The following is a 14,735-nucleotide window of genomic DNA, read 5'->3' on the forward strand; positions in this document are numbered from 1 at the left end:
TCTCGTTTATGGAGGTGACAAATAGCTCGCCGTAAACAGTTACATCGATGCTAGCTTTGACACTGATCCAGATGACTCTAAGTCACAAACCGGATACATATATTTATTGAATGGTGGAGCTGTCAGTTGGTGCAGTTCCAAGCAGAGCGTCGTGTCGGGATCTACGTGTGAAGCGGCGTACATAGCTGCTTCGGAAGCAGCAAATGAAGGAGTCTAGATGAAGGAGTTCATATCTGATCTAGGTGTCATACCTAGTGCATCGGGTCCAATGAAAATCTTTTGTGACAATACTGGTGAAATTGCCTTGGCCAAGGAATCCAGATTTCACAAGAGAACCAAGCACATCAAAAGACGCTTCAATTCCATCCGCGATCAAGTCAAGGAGGGAGACATAGAGATTTGCAAGATAAATACAGATCTGAATATTGCACACCCGTTGACTAAGCCTCTCTCACGAGCAAAATATGATCATCACCAAGACTCCATGGGTGTTAGAATCATTACAATGTAATCTAGATTATTGACTCTAGTGCAAGTGGGAGACTGAAGGAAAATATGCCCTAGAGGCAATAATAAAGTTGTTATTTATATTTCCTTATATCATAATAAATGTTTATTATTCATGCTAGAATTGTATTAACCGGAAACTTAGTACATGTGTGAATACATAGACAAACAAACTGTCACTAGTATGCCTCTACTTGACTAGCTCGTTAATCAAAGATGGTTATGTTTCCAAACCGTAGACATGAGTTGTCATTTGATTAACGGGATCACATCAATAGAGAATGATATGATTGACTTGACCCATCTGTTAGCTTAGCATGATGATCGTCTAGTTTACTGCTATTGCTTTCTCCATAACTTATACCTGTTCCTATGACTATGAGATTATGCAACTCCCGAATACCGTAGGAACACTTAGAGTGCTATCAAATGTCACAACATAACTAGGTGACTATAGAGATGCTCTACAAGTGTCTCCGATGGTGTTTGTTGAGTTGACATAGATCGAGATTAGGATTTGTCACTCTGTGTATCGGAGAGGTATCTCTGGGCCCTCTTGTTGGGGAACATAGTAATTTAAAAAAATTTCCTACACACACAAGATCATGGTGATGCATAGCAATGAGAGGGGAGAGTGTTGTCCACGTACCCTCGTAGACCGAAAGCGGAAGCGTTAGCACAACGCGGTTGATGTAGTCGTACGTCTTCACGATCCGACCGATCCAAGTACCGAACGCACGGCACCTCCGAGTTCAGCACACGTTCAGCTCAATGACGTCCCACGAACTCCGATCCAGCAGAGCTTCACGGGAGAGTTCCGTCAGCACGACGGCGTGGTGACGGTGATGATGTTGCTACCGACGCAGGGCTTCGCCTAAGCACCGCTACGATATGACCGAGGTGGAATATGATGGAGGGGGGCACCGCACACGGCTGGGAGAGATCAACTGATCAACTTGTGTGTCTAGAGGTGCCCCCCTGCCCCTGTATATAAAGGAGCAAGGGGGAGGCCGGCCGACCCTCTATGGGCGTGCCAGGAGGAGGAGTCCTCCTCCTAGTAGGAGTAGGACTGCCCTTTCCTACTCCTACTAGGAGGAGGAAAGGAAGGAGGAGAAGGAGAAGGAAGGAGAAGGAGGAAAAGGCGGAAAGGGGGGCCGGCCCCCTAGTCCAATTCGGTTTGGGCTAGGGGGGTCGCGCACCCTGCCTCCTCTCTTCCACCACTTGGCCCATGAGGCCCATTACTTCTTCCTCGTATTCCCGTAACTCCCCGGTACCCTCGAAAATACCTGAATCACTCGGAACCTTTCCGATGTCCGAATATAGTCGTCCAATATATCGATCTTTACATCTCGACCATTTCGAGACTCCTCGTCATGTCCCCGATCTCATCCGGGACTCCGAACTACCTTCGGTACATCAAATCACATAAACTCATAATACAATCGTCACCGAAACTTTAAGCGTGCGGACCCTACGAGTTCGAGAACTATGTAGACATGACCGAGACATGTCTCCGGTCAATAACCAATAGCGGAACCTGGATGCTCATATTGGCTCCCACATATTCTACGAAGATCTTTATCGGTCAGACCGCATAACAACATACGTTGTTCCCTTTGTCATCGGTATGTTACTTGCCCGAGATTCGATCGTCGGTATCTCAATACCTAGTTCAATCTCGTTACCGGCAAGTCTCTTTACTCGTTCCGTAATACATCATCCCGCAACTAACTTATTAGTTGCAATGCTTGCAAGGTTTAAGTGATGTGCATTACGGAGAGGGCCCAGAGATACCTCTCCGACAATCGAAGTGACAAATCCTAATCTCGAAATACGCCAACCCAACAAGTACCTTCGGAGACACCTGTAGAGCACCTTTATAATCACCCAGTTACGTTGTGACGTTTGGTAGCACACAAGGTGTTCCTCCGGTAAACGGGAGTTGCATAATCTCATAGTCATAGGAACATGTATAAGTTATGAAGAAAGCAATAGCAACAAACTAAACGATCAAGTGCTAAGCTAATGGAATGGGTCAAGTCAATCACATCATTCTCCTAATGATGTGATCCCGTTAATCAAATGACAACTCATGTCTATGGTTAGGAAACATAACCATCTTTGATCAATGAGCTAGTCAAGTAGAGGCATACTAGTGACACTCCGTTTGTCTATGTATTCACACATGTATTATGTTTCCGGTTAATACAATTCTAGCATGAATAATAAACATTTATCATGATATAAGGAAATAAATAATAACTTTATTATTGCCCCTAGGGCATATTTCCTTCAGTCTCCCACTTGCACTAGAGTCAATAATCTAGTTCACATCGCCATGTGAGTTAACACCAATAGTTCACATTACCATGTGATTAACACCCATAGTTCACATCGTCATGTGATCAACACCCAAAGGGTTTACTAGAGTCAATAATCTAGTTCACATCGCTATGTGATTAACACCCGAAGAGAACTAAGGTGTGATCATATTTTCTTGTGAGAGAAGTTTAGTCAACGGGTCTGCCACATTCAGATCCGTAAGTATTTTGCAAATTTCTATGTCAACAATGCTCTGCACGGAGCTATTCTAGCTAATTGCTCCCACTTTCAGTATGTATCCAGATTGAGATTTAGAGTCATCTGGACCAGTGTCAAAACTTGCATCGACGTAACCCTTTACGAGAACCTTTTTGTCACCTCCATAATCGAGAAACATATCCTTATTCCACTAAGGATAATTTGACCGTTGTCTAGTGATCTACCCATAGATCACTATTCTACTCCCTTGCCAACAACAGTGTAGGGTATACAATAGATCTGGTACACAGCATGGCATATTTTATAGAACCTATGGCCAAGGCATAGGAAATGACTTTCATTCTCTCTCTATCTTCTGCCATGGTCGGGTTTTGAGTCTTACTCAACTTCACACCTTGTAACACAGGAAATAACTCTTTCTTTGACTGTTCCATTTTGAACTACTTCAAAATCTTGTCAAGGTATGTACTCATTGAAAAACTTATCAAGCGTCTTGATCTATCTCTATAGATCTTGATGCTCAATATGTAAGCAGCTTCACCGAGGTCTTTCTTTGAAAAACTCCTTTCAAACACTCCTTTATGTTGTGCAGAATAATTCTACATTATCTCCAATCAACAATATGTCATTCACATATATGTAGTGCTCCCACTCACTTTCTTGTAAATACAGGCTTCACTGCAAGTCTGTATAAAACTATATGTTTTGATCAACTTATCAAAGCGTATATTCCAACTTCGAGATGCTTGCACTAGTCCATAGATGGATCGCTGGAGCTTGCATATTTTGTTAGCACCTTTAGGACTGACAAAACTTTCTTGTTGCATCATATACGACTCTTCTTTAATAAATCCATTAAGGAATGTAGTTTTGTTTATCCATTTGCCAGATTTCATAAAATGTGGCAATTGCTAACATGATTCGGACAGACTTAAGAATAGATACGAGTGAGAAAATCTCATCGTAGTCAACACCTTGAACTTGTCGAAAACCTTTTGCGACAATTCTAGCTTTGTAGATAGTAACACTACTATTAGCGTCCGTCTTCCTCTTGAAGATCCATTTAATCTCAATGGCTCGCCGATCAATGGGCAAGTCAATCAAAGTCCATACTTTGTTCACATACATGGATCTCATCTCAGATTTCATGGCCTCAAGCCATTTCGTGGAATCTGGGCTCATCATCGCTTCCTCATAGTTCGTAGGCTCGTCATGGTCAAGTAACATGACCTCCAGAACAGGATTACCGTACCACTCTGGTGCGGATCTCACTCTGGTTTACCTACTAGGTTCGGTAGTAACTTGATCTGAAGTTACATGATCATCATCATTAGCTTCCTCACGAATTGGTGTAGTAGTCGCAGGAACAGATTTCTGTGATGAACTACTTTCTAATAAGGAAGCAGGTACAGTTACCTCATCAAGTTCTACTTTCCTCCCACTCACTTCTTTTGAGAGAAACTCCTTCTCTAGAAAGGATCCATTCTCAGCAATGAATATCTTGCCTTCGGATCTGTGATAGAAGGTGTACCCAACATTTTCTTTTGGGTATCCTATGAAGATGCACTTCTCCGATTTGGGTTTGAGCTTATCAGGTTGAAACTTTTCACATAAGCATTGCAACCTCAAATTTTAAGAAATGACAGCTTAGGTTTCTTGCCAAACCATAGTTCATACGGTGTCGTCTCAACGGTTTTAGATGGTGCCCTATTTAATGTGAATGTAGCTGTCTCTAATGCATAACCCCAAAATGATAGTGGAAAATTGGTAAGAGACATCATAAATCGCACCATATCTAATAAAGTACGGTTATGACGTTCGGACACACCATTACACTGTGGTGTTCCAGGTGGCGTGAGTAGTGAAACTATTTCACATTGTTTTAACTGAAGGCCAAACTCGTAACTCAAATATTTTACTTCTACGATCATATCGTAGAAACTTTTATTTTTGTTACAATGATTCTCCACTTCACTCTGAAATTCTTTGAACTTTTCAAATGTTTCAGACTTGTGTTTCATTAAGTAGATATACTCATATCTGCTCAAATCATCTGTGAAGATCAGAAAATAATGATACCTGCCGCGAGCCTCAATATTCATCGGACCACATACATCAGTATGTATGATTTCCAACAAATCTGTTGCTCGCTCCATTGTTCCGGAGAACGGAGTCTTAGTCATCTTGCCCATGAGGCATGGTTCGCAAGCATCAACTGATTCATAATCAAGTGATTCCAAAAGCCCATCAGCATGGATTTTCTTCATGCGCTTTACACCAATATGACCTAAACGGCAGTGCCACAAATAAGTTGCACTATCATTATTAACTTTGCATCTTTTGGCTTTAATATTATGAAAATGTGTATCACCATGATCGAGATCCAACAAACCATTTTCATTGGGTGTATGACCATAGAAGGTTTTATTCATGTAAACAGAACAACAATTATTCTCTAACTTACATGAATAACCGTATTGCAATAAACATGATCCAATCATATTTATGCTCAATGCAAACACTAAATAACATTTATTTTAGGTTTAACACTAATCCCGAAAGTAAAGGGAGTGTGCGATGATGATCATATCAATCTTGGAACCATTTCCAATACACATCGTCACTTCACCCTTAACTAGTCTCTGTTCATTCTGCAACTCCTGTTTCGAGTTACTACTCTTAGCAACTGAACCAGTACCACATACCGAAGGGTTGCTACGAACACTAGTAAAATACACATCAATAATCTGTATATCAAATATACCTTTGTTCACTTTGCCATCATTTCTTATCCGCCAAATACTTGGGGCAATTCCGCTTGCAGTGACCAGTCCCTTTGCAGTAGAAGCACTTAGTCTCAGGCTTAGGTACAGACTAGAGAATTCTATCAATCACTATTTTATTTGGAAGATTAACTCCCACTTGATTCAAGCGATTGTAGTACCCAGACAATCTGAGCATATGCTCACTGCTTGAGCTATTCTCCTCCATCTTTTAGCTATAGAACTTTTGTTGGAGACTTCATATCTCTCAACTCGGGTATTTGCTTGAAATATTAACTTCAACTCCTGGAACATCTCATATGTTCCATGACTTTTAAAACGTCTTCGAAGTCCCGATTCTAAGCCATTAAGCATGGTGCACTAAACTATCAAGTAGTCATCATATTGAGATAGCCAAACATTCATAACGTCTGCATCTGCTCCTGCAATAGGTCTGTTACCTAGCGGTGCATTAAGGACATAATTATTCAGTGCAGCAATGAGGATAGTCCTTAGATCACGGATCCAATCTGCATCATTGCTACTAACATCTTTCAACTCAGTTTTCTCTAGGAACATATCAAAAATAAAACAGGGGAGCTAAACGCGAGCTATTGATTTACAACATAGATATGCTAATACTACCAGGACTAAGTTCATGATAAATTAAAGTTCAATTAATCATATTACTTAAGAACTCCCACTTAGATAGACATCCCTCTAATCATCTAAGTGATCACGTGATCCAAATCAACTAAACCATAACTGATCATCACGTGAAATGGAGTAGCTTTCAATGGTGAACATCATTATGTTGATCATATCTACTATATGATTCACGCTCGACCTTTCGGTCTCAGTGTTTCGAGGCCATATCTGCATATGCTAGGCTCGTCAAGTTTAACCTGAGTATTCTGCGTGTGCAAAACTGGCTTGCACCCGTTGTAGATGGACGTAGAGCTTATCACACCCGATCATCACGTGGTGTCTGGGCACGACGAACTTTGGCAACGATGCATACTCAGGGAGAACACTTTTATCTTGAAATTTAGTGAGAGATCATCTTATAATGCTACCGTCAATCAAAGCAAGATAAGATGCATAAAAGATAAACATCACATGCAATCAATATAAGTGATATGATATGGCCATCATCATCTTGTGCTTGTGATCTCCATCTTCGAAGCACCGTCATGATCACCATCGTCACCGGCGCGACACCTTGATCACCATCGTAGCATCGTTGTCGTCTTGCCAATCTTATGCTTCCACGACTATCGCTACCGCTTAGTGATAAAGTAAAGCATTACAGCGCAATTGCATTGCATACAATAAAGCGACAACCATATGGCTCCTGCCAGTTGCCGATAACTCGGTTACAAAACATGATCATCTCATACAATAAAATTTAGCATCATGTCTTGACCATATCACATCACAACATGCCCTACAAAAACAAGTTAGACGTCCTCTACTTTGTTGTTGCAAGTTTTACGTGGCTGCTACGGGCTTAGCAAGAACCGTTCTTACCTACGCATCAAAACCACAACGATAGTTTGTCAAGTTGGTGTTGTTTTAACCTTCGCAAGGACCGGGCATAGCCACACTTGGTTCAGCTAAAGTTCGAGAAACTGACACCCGCCAGCCACCTGTGTGCAAAGCACGTCGGTAGAACCAGTCTCGCGTAAGCGTACGCGTAATGTTGGTCCGGGCCGCTTCATCCAACAATACCGCCGAACCAAAGTATGACATGCTGGTAAGCAGTATGACTTATATCGCCCACAACTCACTTGTGTTCTACTCGTGCACAACATCAACGCATAAAACCTAGGCTCGGATGCCACTGTTGGGGAATGTAGTAATTTCAAAAAAATTCCTACGCACATGCAAGATCATGGTGATGCATAGCAACGAGAGGGGAGAGTGTTGTCCACGTACCCTCATAGACCGAAAGCAGAAGCGTTAGCACAACGCGGTTGATGTAGTCGTACGTCTTCATGATCCGACCGATCCAAGTACCGAACGCAGGGCACCTCCGAGTTCAGCACACGTTCAGCTCGATGACGTCCCGCGAACTCCGATCCAGCAGAGCTTCTGATAGTGCAACTATCCCTGGGTGGTTTTGGTAATTCCTAACAACATATAGCTCATTGAGCTAACATTATTCCAAGATTAATATTTCAGGAAAAGCTCAATGAATGGCATGGCATGGATGAGGAAAGTGGATCCCTCAAAATTCTAAGGACAAAAAGTTTGGCTCAAGCTTGAAGCTCAAGACTCTACATTTTATATTTTAGTGATCCAAGATCACATTGAGTCTATAGGAAAAGCCAATACTATCAAGGAGGGATGAGGTGTTGCTTAATGGCTTGCTTGCTCAAAATGCTTAGTGATATGCTCCAAAATCCTCAACTACCTTCCCACATCCACATATGACCTAAACCAAAAGTCAAACTCGGCCCCACCGATTCTTTCTATCCGGCGCCACCGAGTTTCAAATGTCATAGCCACTGCCACAAACCCTAGCAAATCGGTCTCATCGATAGGGATCTCGGTCTCACCGAGATGGGATTGTAATCTCTCTGTTTCCCTTCGTAACATTTCGGTCTCACCGAGATGAGCGAATTGGTCCCACCGAGTTTACCTGACCAACTCTCTGGTTAGCTTATTACCAAAATCGGTCCCACCGAGTTTGTGTAATCGGTCACACCAAGATTATGTTATGCCCTAACCCTAACCATATCGGTCCTACCGAGTTGCATCTCAGTCCCATCGAAAATCCTAACAGTCACTAGGTTTGCTGAATCGGTCTGACCGAGTTTAACCATTCGGTCCCACCGAGTTTGGCAAATTGTGTGTAACGGTTAGATTCTGTGTGGAGGCTATATATACCCCTCCACCCACTCTTCATTCATGGAGAGAGCCATCAGAACATACCTACACTTCCAATACACATTTTCTGAGAGAGAACCACTTACACTTGTGTTGAGGTCAAGATATTCCATTCCAACCATATGAATCTTGTCTCTAGCCTTCCCCAAGTTGCTTTCCACTCAAATCTTCTTTCCACCAAATCCAACTCTTGTGAGAGAGAGTTGAGTGTTGGGGAGACTATCATTGGAAGCACAAGAGCAAGGAGTTCATCATCAACACACCATTTGTTACTTCTTGGAGAGTGGTGTCTCCTAGATTGGCTAGGTGTCACTTGGGAGCCTCCGACAAGATTGTGGAGTTGAACCAAGGAGTTTGTAAGGGCAAGGAGATCGCCTACTTCATGAAGATCTACCGCTAGTGAGGCAAGTCCTTCGTGGGCGACGGCCGTGATGGAATAGACAAGGTTGCTTCTTCGTGGACCCTTCATGGGTGGAGCCCTCCGTGGACTCGCGCAACCGTTACCCTCCATGGGTTGAAGTCTCCATCAACGTGGATGTACGATAGCACCACCTATAGGAACCACGACAAAAACATCTGTGTCTCCAATTGCGTTTGAATCCTCCAAACCCTTCCCTTTACATTTTTGCAAGTTGCATGCTTTACTTTCCGCTGCTCATATACTCTTTTGCATGCTTGGTTGAATTGTGTGGAGATTGCTTGACTTGTGCTAAGATAGCTAAAATCTGCCAAGAACTAAAATTGGGAAAAGGCTAAATTTTTATTTGATCAAGTAGTCTAATCACCCCCTCTAGACATACTTTCGATCCTACAAGTGGTATCAGAGCTTTGGTCTCCATTTGCTTTGATTTCCATAGATTTTGGTGATCATAGCCTTGGTCTCACAACCTAGGAGAGTATGGCGTCTAGCGAGGGAAATTATCACCGTAGAGGTCCTTACTTGGATGGCACTAATTTTGCTAGTTGGAAGCATAAGATGAAAATGCATATTCTTGGACATAACCCCGCCGTTTGGGCTATTGTGTGTATTGGCTTGCAAGGTGAATTCTTTGATGGGAAAGAACCGAATCGTGAAGCTACCGCGGAAGAGTTGAAGATGCTGCAATACAACGCTCAAGCATGTGATATCCTCTTCAATGGATTGTGCCCCGAAGAATTCAACAAAATCAGCCGTCTTGAGAATGCAAAGGAAATTTGGGATACTTTGATTGATATGCACGAAGGTACCGACTCCGTCAAGGAATCCAAATTGGATGTGCTTCAAAGTCAACTTGACAAGTTCAAAATGAAGGATGGTGAAGGTGTCGCTGAAATGTACTCTAGGCTTGCTCTTATCACAAATGAGATTGCCGGCTTAGGGAGTGAAGCGATGACCGATAGATTCATCATCAAGAAGATCCTAAGAGCCTTGGATGGAAAATATGATACCGTGTGCACATTGATCCAAATGATGCCCAATTACAAAGATCTCAAGCCAACGGAAGTCATCGGAAGAATTGTTGCTCATGAGATGTCACTCAAGGATAAAGAGGAACTTCACAACAAATCAAGTGGTGCTTACAAAGCCTCATGTGAAGCCCCCACATCATCGAGTGAGAAACAAACCTTCAATGAAGAATTGAGCTTAATGGTGAAGAACTTCAACAAGTTCTACAAGAGTAGAAGCAAAGAGAGAAGCTCCAAGTCAAGGTCCTACAATGACAAAAGATCTTCTAGTCGAGAGCGAAACTGCTACAATTGTGGAAGGACCAGACACTATTCCAATGAGTGTACGACCCCCTACAAGAGAAGAGAAGATTCTCCCAAGAGAATAAGTAGAAGAGAAGAATCACCATCTAGAGAAAGAAGGAGTAGAGATGATCGTTATGAACAAAGATCCTCACAGAGAAGCAAGGATTCGGAAAGAAAGGACAAGTAATCAAGGAGCTACACAAAACGAAGACATAAAGCTCATGTTGGTGGATGGGTATCCGGCTCCGACTCCGACAACCACTCCGAGAGAAGCTATCACTCCGACTCCGTATATACTCAAGATGAAGGTGTTGCGGTCTAGCACTTGTGACAACCAACTCCTACGACATATTTGACTCACCAAACGAAGGAGTTGGAACATGCTTCATGGCTAAAGGCCCAAAGGTATCACACCCCGAGTATGTTGATTTCAATAGTGATGAAGATGACTTGTTAGGTGATGATGATTTACTTGTTGACAACTCTAGTGATGAATCCTATGATGAAACGTCAATTAATCATGCTAATCAAGATAAAACGAATGACAATGATAAGGAGAAGATTGAGTCAATTAATCTTCGCAAGAAAAGTTCTTCTTACATTGCCAAGCGTTTACTCTTATCCACTTACATGCCTCAAGTCAAGTCTAGTAACAAGAACAAGAAAGATTCTTCCTCTAGTAGTAACAATAATCATGCTAAATCCAATATTGTTTCTTCTAGTAGTTCTCTTGATTCCACTAATGATACTCTTAGCCAAGTTACACTTGAGCAAGAAAATAGCTTATTGAAGGGAATTATAGAGAAAGGTGTTTACAAGAGCCTTGCCAGAAGTAAGCAATTCGAGGAAATTGTACGCAAGCAAGGAAGGCACCGGAAGAATCAAGGTGTTGGTTTTGAACGAAAGTTCAATGCCAATGGAGTTGAGTGGGAAGAAGATCAATACCCCAACCACCACAAGACCACAAGCAAAAAAGGCAAGGACAAGCTTCAAGAGGAAATTGATGCATTTGAAGAAGCTCCTAAGGCCTTAGTCAAGTGGGTTCCCAAGACTACTTCAAGTTCCACTTCATCAAGTACAACTACAACATGGAGGATTCCCATCAAGACGGTGTGGATCCCGAAGAAGAAGAACTAGAGAGTTCTTGAGGGTGACTCTGCCAACATACTTCACTCTTATCATCTTGGCAAGAACAAGTGTAATCAACTTCCACATCTTGCACTAGTTCAAGGAGTCACAAACCCTCTTGTTGGTAAGACAAGGGACAAGGTAACCTAAATGCTTTCATAGACATCATCTTGTGTGTGCATCACTCTATGTCTATGGATATCCTTGTTTGTTCCTTGTGGGACTAACCCGTGTAGGTATTGAAAGTGCAACTCACTCCAATGTATAGCTCCAAATGATCTACATCAACATTGAGCATCCACATCTTCAGCATCTACATGAAGTCATCATCGACAAAACCCAAGGTTAGTTCATCCCTCTTAGGGGGGATCTCACATCTAGGGGGAGCTTTACTCTAAGAATTGAGCTAAAGCAACTATAATGGTGTGAACACAACAATGCTTTATGTAAAAGTGGTAACCCCACTTGTGCTTAAACGATGAGTATGACCTATGATCAAATGTTCTCATTTGACTCCTAAGTCAATATACTCATATATAGATGACCTAGTCATCGCAAATTGTTTGATAGATGCTAGAATTGGTTGTGCATGCTTTGCCACATATTTCAATTGTCGTTTTATTGTGTGAGCATGTTCATTGCATATTTCACTCATTCGAGGACATCCACTTGTTGTTTTGATTGATTGTTTTTCTTTTCTTTTGCCAAGTGGATGGACAAGAATGCCTAAGAACCCTCTCTAGCTATCTATGCTTTTCTCGTCTCAAACTCTATTCATGCTACATCACAAAATTTGATCAAGTCAGATTCGAACCACTCTGTGTGAGGAGAACTCGGAGTCCCTGATTCGTCATAGACTTAAACTTCCAAAACTTCTTTGTGCATTTCGGTCTGACCGATTCATCCATTTCGGTCATACCGAGATCACTAAGTCGATCTAGGTTTTCAATCTCGGTGCAACCGATTTGAACCTTTCGGTCACACCGAGTTTCAGTAACTGCTTGCAGTTATGAATCTCGGTGCCACCGAGTTGTTCCACTCGGTCACACCGACAGGGTCGGGCTATATATACTCACGGGCAAAATTTTGGAAATTTCTCCGAAACCCTTCGCCCGCGCATAGCTCGCTCTGCCTCCTGGGTCTCCGGATCGTCCTCCTCATCGCCAGCCGCCTCCTGTCGCTGGTCTCCACCGCCGTCAACGGAATTCTTCCCCGCCGTTGCCGCTGTAGCGAGTTCATCGCCGAAGTAGGGTATGGACTCGATCACAGTGATATCCCCGTCCGATTCCTAGCACATTGTGTTCATTATGATTCTTGCCATGATTGAAACGCTTCTATCCAGTCAGAACACTCCGTAGATTAGAGTTGAATTGAAAATTTAGGGTTAGGTTTCCGCCGAAACCATCTCGGACCAACCGAGTTGTGGAAACCGGTACCACCGATTTGGCTCAGGCCATTGCACATGTAATTTTCGGTCTGATCGAGAATTGCAAATCGGTGTGACCGAGTTTAGGACTTTGTGAAACCCTAGCAGTCTCAGTGCCACCGAACTGTGACTCGGTCTGACCGAGTTCACTAGTTTAGGTTCCAACAGCTGCTTCGGTATCACCGAGTTTACAAATCGGTTGATCCAAAATGCTTTTTGTGGAAAACTAAAACTAAGTTTTTGACTCATTCTTTTGCAAAAACCTCTGCATTTTGTGATGCTCATCCACTCTATCTCATCTATATCTATTCACAGGGTCTGCTGTCAGTGTTTGCAATATGTCTGGTGTGTTTGACAGCTTCAGTGCTTGTGGAGTTGCAGACTTTGTTGGGCAGAAGCTCACAAAGTGGAATGAGGAGCTCATAATGCAATTCTACTCCACAGCACACCTCTATCCAGATGGCAGGATAGTATGGATGTCTGAAGGTACAAGGTACCACTCAACTATTGAGGAATCGGCAAATCTTATCAATGCTCCTAAGGAAGAAGAAGATGACTTGGATGTCTATGCCAAGAAGAAGATGGATCACAACTCTATGGAAAACATGCACAAGGAGATTCCTGAAGATGATCTTGAGACTCGCCAGTTTGGGTCAGTAAAACACTTGCTGTCAGGGCTGCCTACAATCAATTGGATCCTTAGACACACTCTCTTGCCCAAGTCTGGTGATCACAGAATGATCAGAGGCCATGCAATTAACTAGCTACATATATTTGATGTGATGCAGAAGTTCAAGGTCATGAGCCTTATAGTTGATACTATCAAGAGGAATGCAGCAGACCAGAAAAGAAGTTGTGGATATGCCCCACAAATTCAGGAGTTGATAAACTCAAAGATGGGCACAGGCACATACCTGTTGGATAAGGAACACTTGCCTATCTACCCAGACTTCGAGGACAATCAAGTTGTGATGAATGAGAATGAACCATCATCAGTACAAGCTCAAGAGAAGAAGGAGAAAGCAAAGAAAGAGAAGGCTGCCAAGATGCCAACTCAAGAGGAGGCATCTGAGTACTTTTTGAAAAGCAAGCAAGATCAGCTTGGCTACCTGATTGCATCCACTCTGAGGATTGAGAAGGGACTGGCCACCCTGACTCAAAACCAGCAGAGCTTGGAAAGAATCGTGGAACAAAAATTCTATGATTTAGATGTCAAAGTAACTGAGATTCAGTCTGTTGTGGAGCAGCTACAGGATGACATGTAGGAGAGGAAGGGCAAGACAACCACTGATGCATTTGCTAGAGTGCCTTGCGCTCAGAGATCTGCTGCAGTGCCTGTTCCAGACACTAGAGTCACTTCATCTGCACCAGCTACAGCTCCAGCGCAACCAGCTCCAGCACCAAATCCATCAGCTCCATCTACTTCGACTGAAGCCTTCGTCCTTGGCGTTCTCCGGACACCACCACCTGAAGACCAAGCCTGAGAGACGTTTTAGTGCTATGCATTTTCTATGAACTTTTTGGTAACTTGTTGCCAAAGGGGAGAAAAATGTATAGATCATAGGCTTCGAGAGAGAGAGAGAGTTTGCTTTTGTTCTCTCTTGTCTTCTTGGTTGAACTTTGGTTACTTTTGATTGCTTGAGATACTATGCTATTATCTGTGAGACATTGACGATCATGTGGTTGATCATAAGCTACACTTATGCTTGTTAGATGATATTATCTTACTTGTCCTTATATGATCATTC

Source organism: Triticum urartu, chromosome 1A, assembly GCF_056163025.1.
Source record: "Triticum urartu cultivar PI428250 chromosome 1A, HENAU_Tu73, whole genome shotgun sequence".
Taxonomy (NCBI): domain Eukaryota; kingdom Viridiplantae; phylum Streptophyta; class Magnoliopsida; order Poales; family Poaceae; genus Triticum; species Triticum urartu.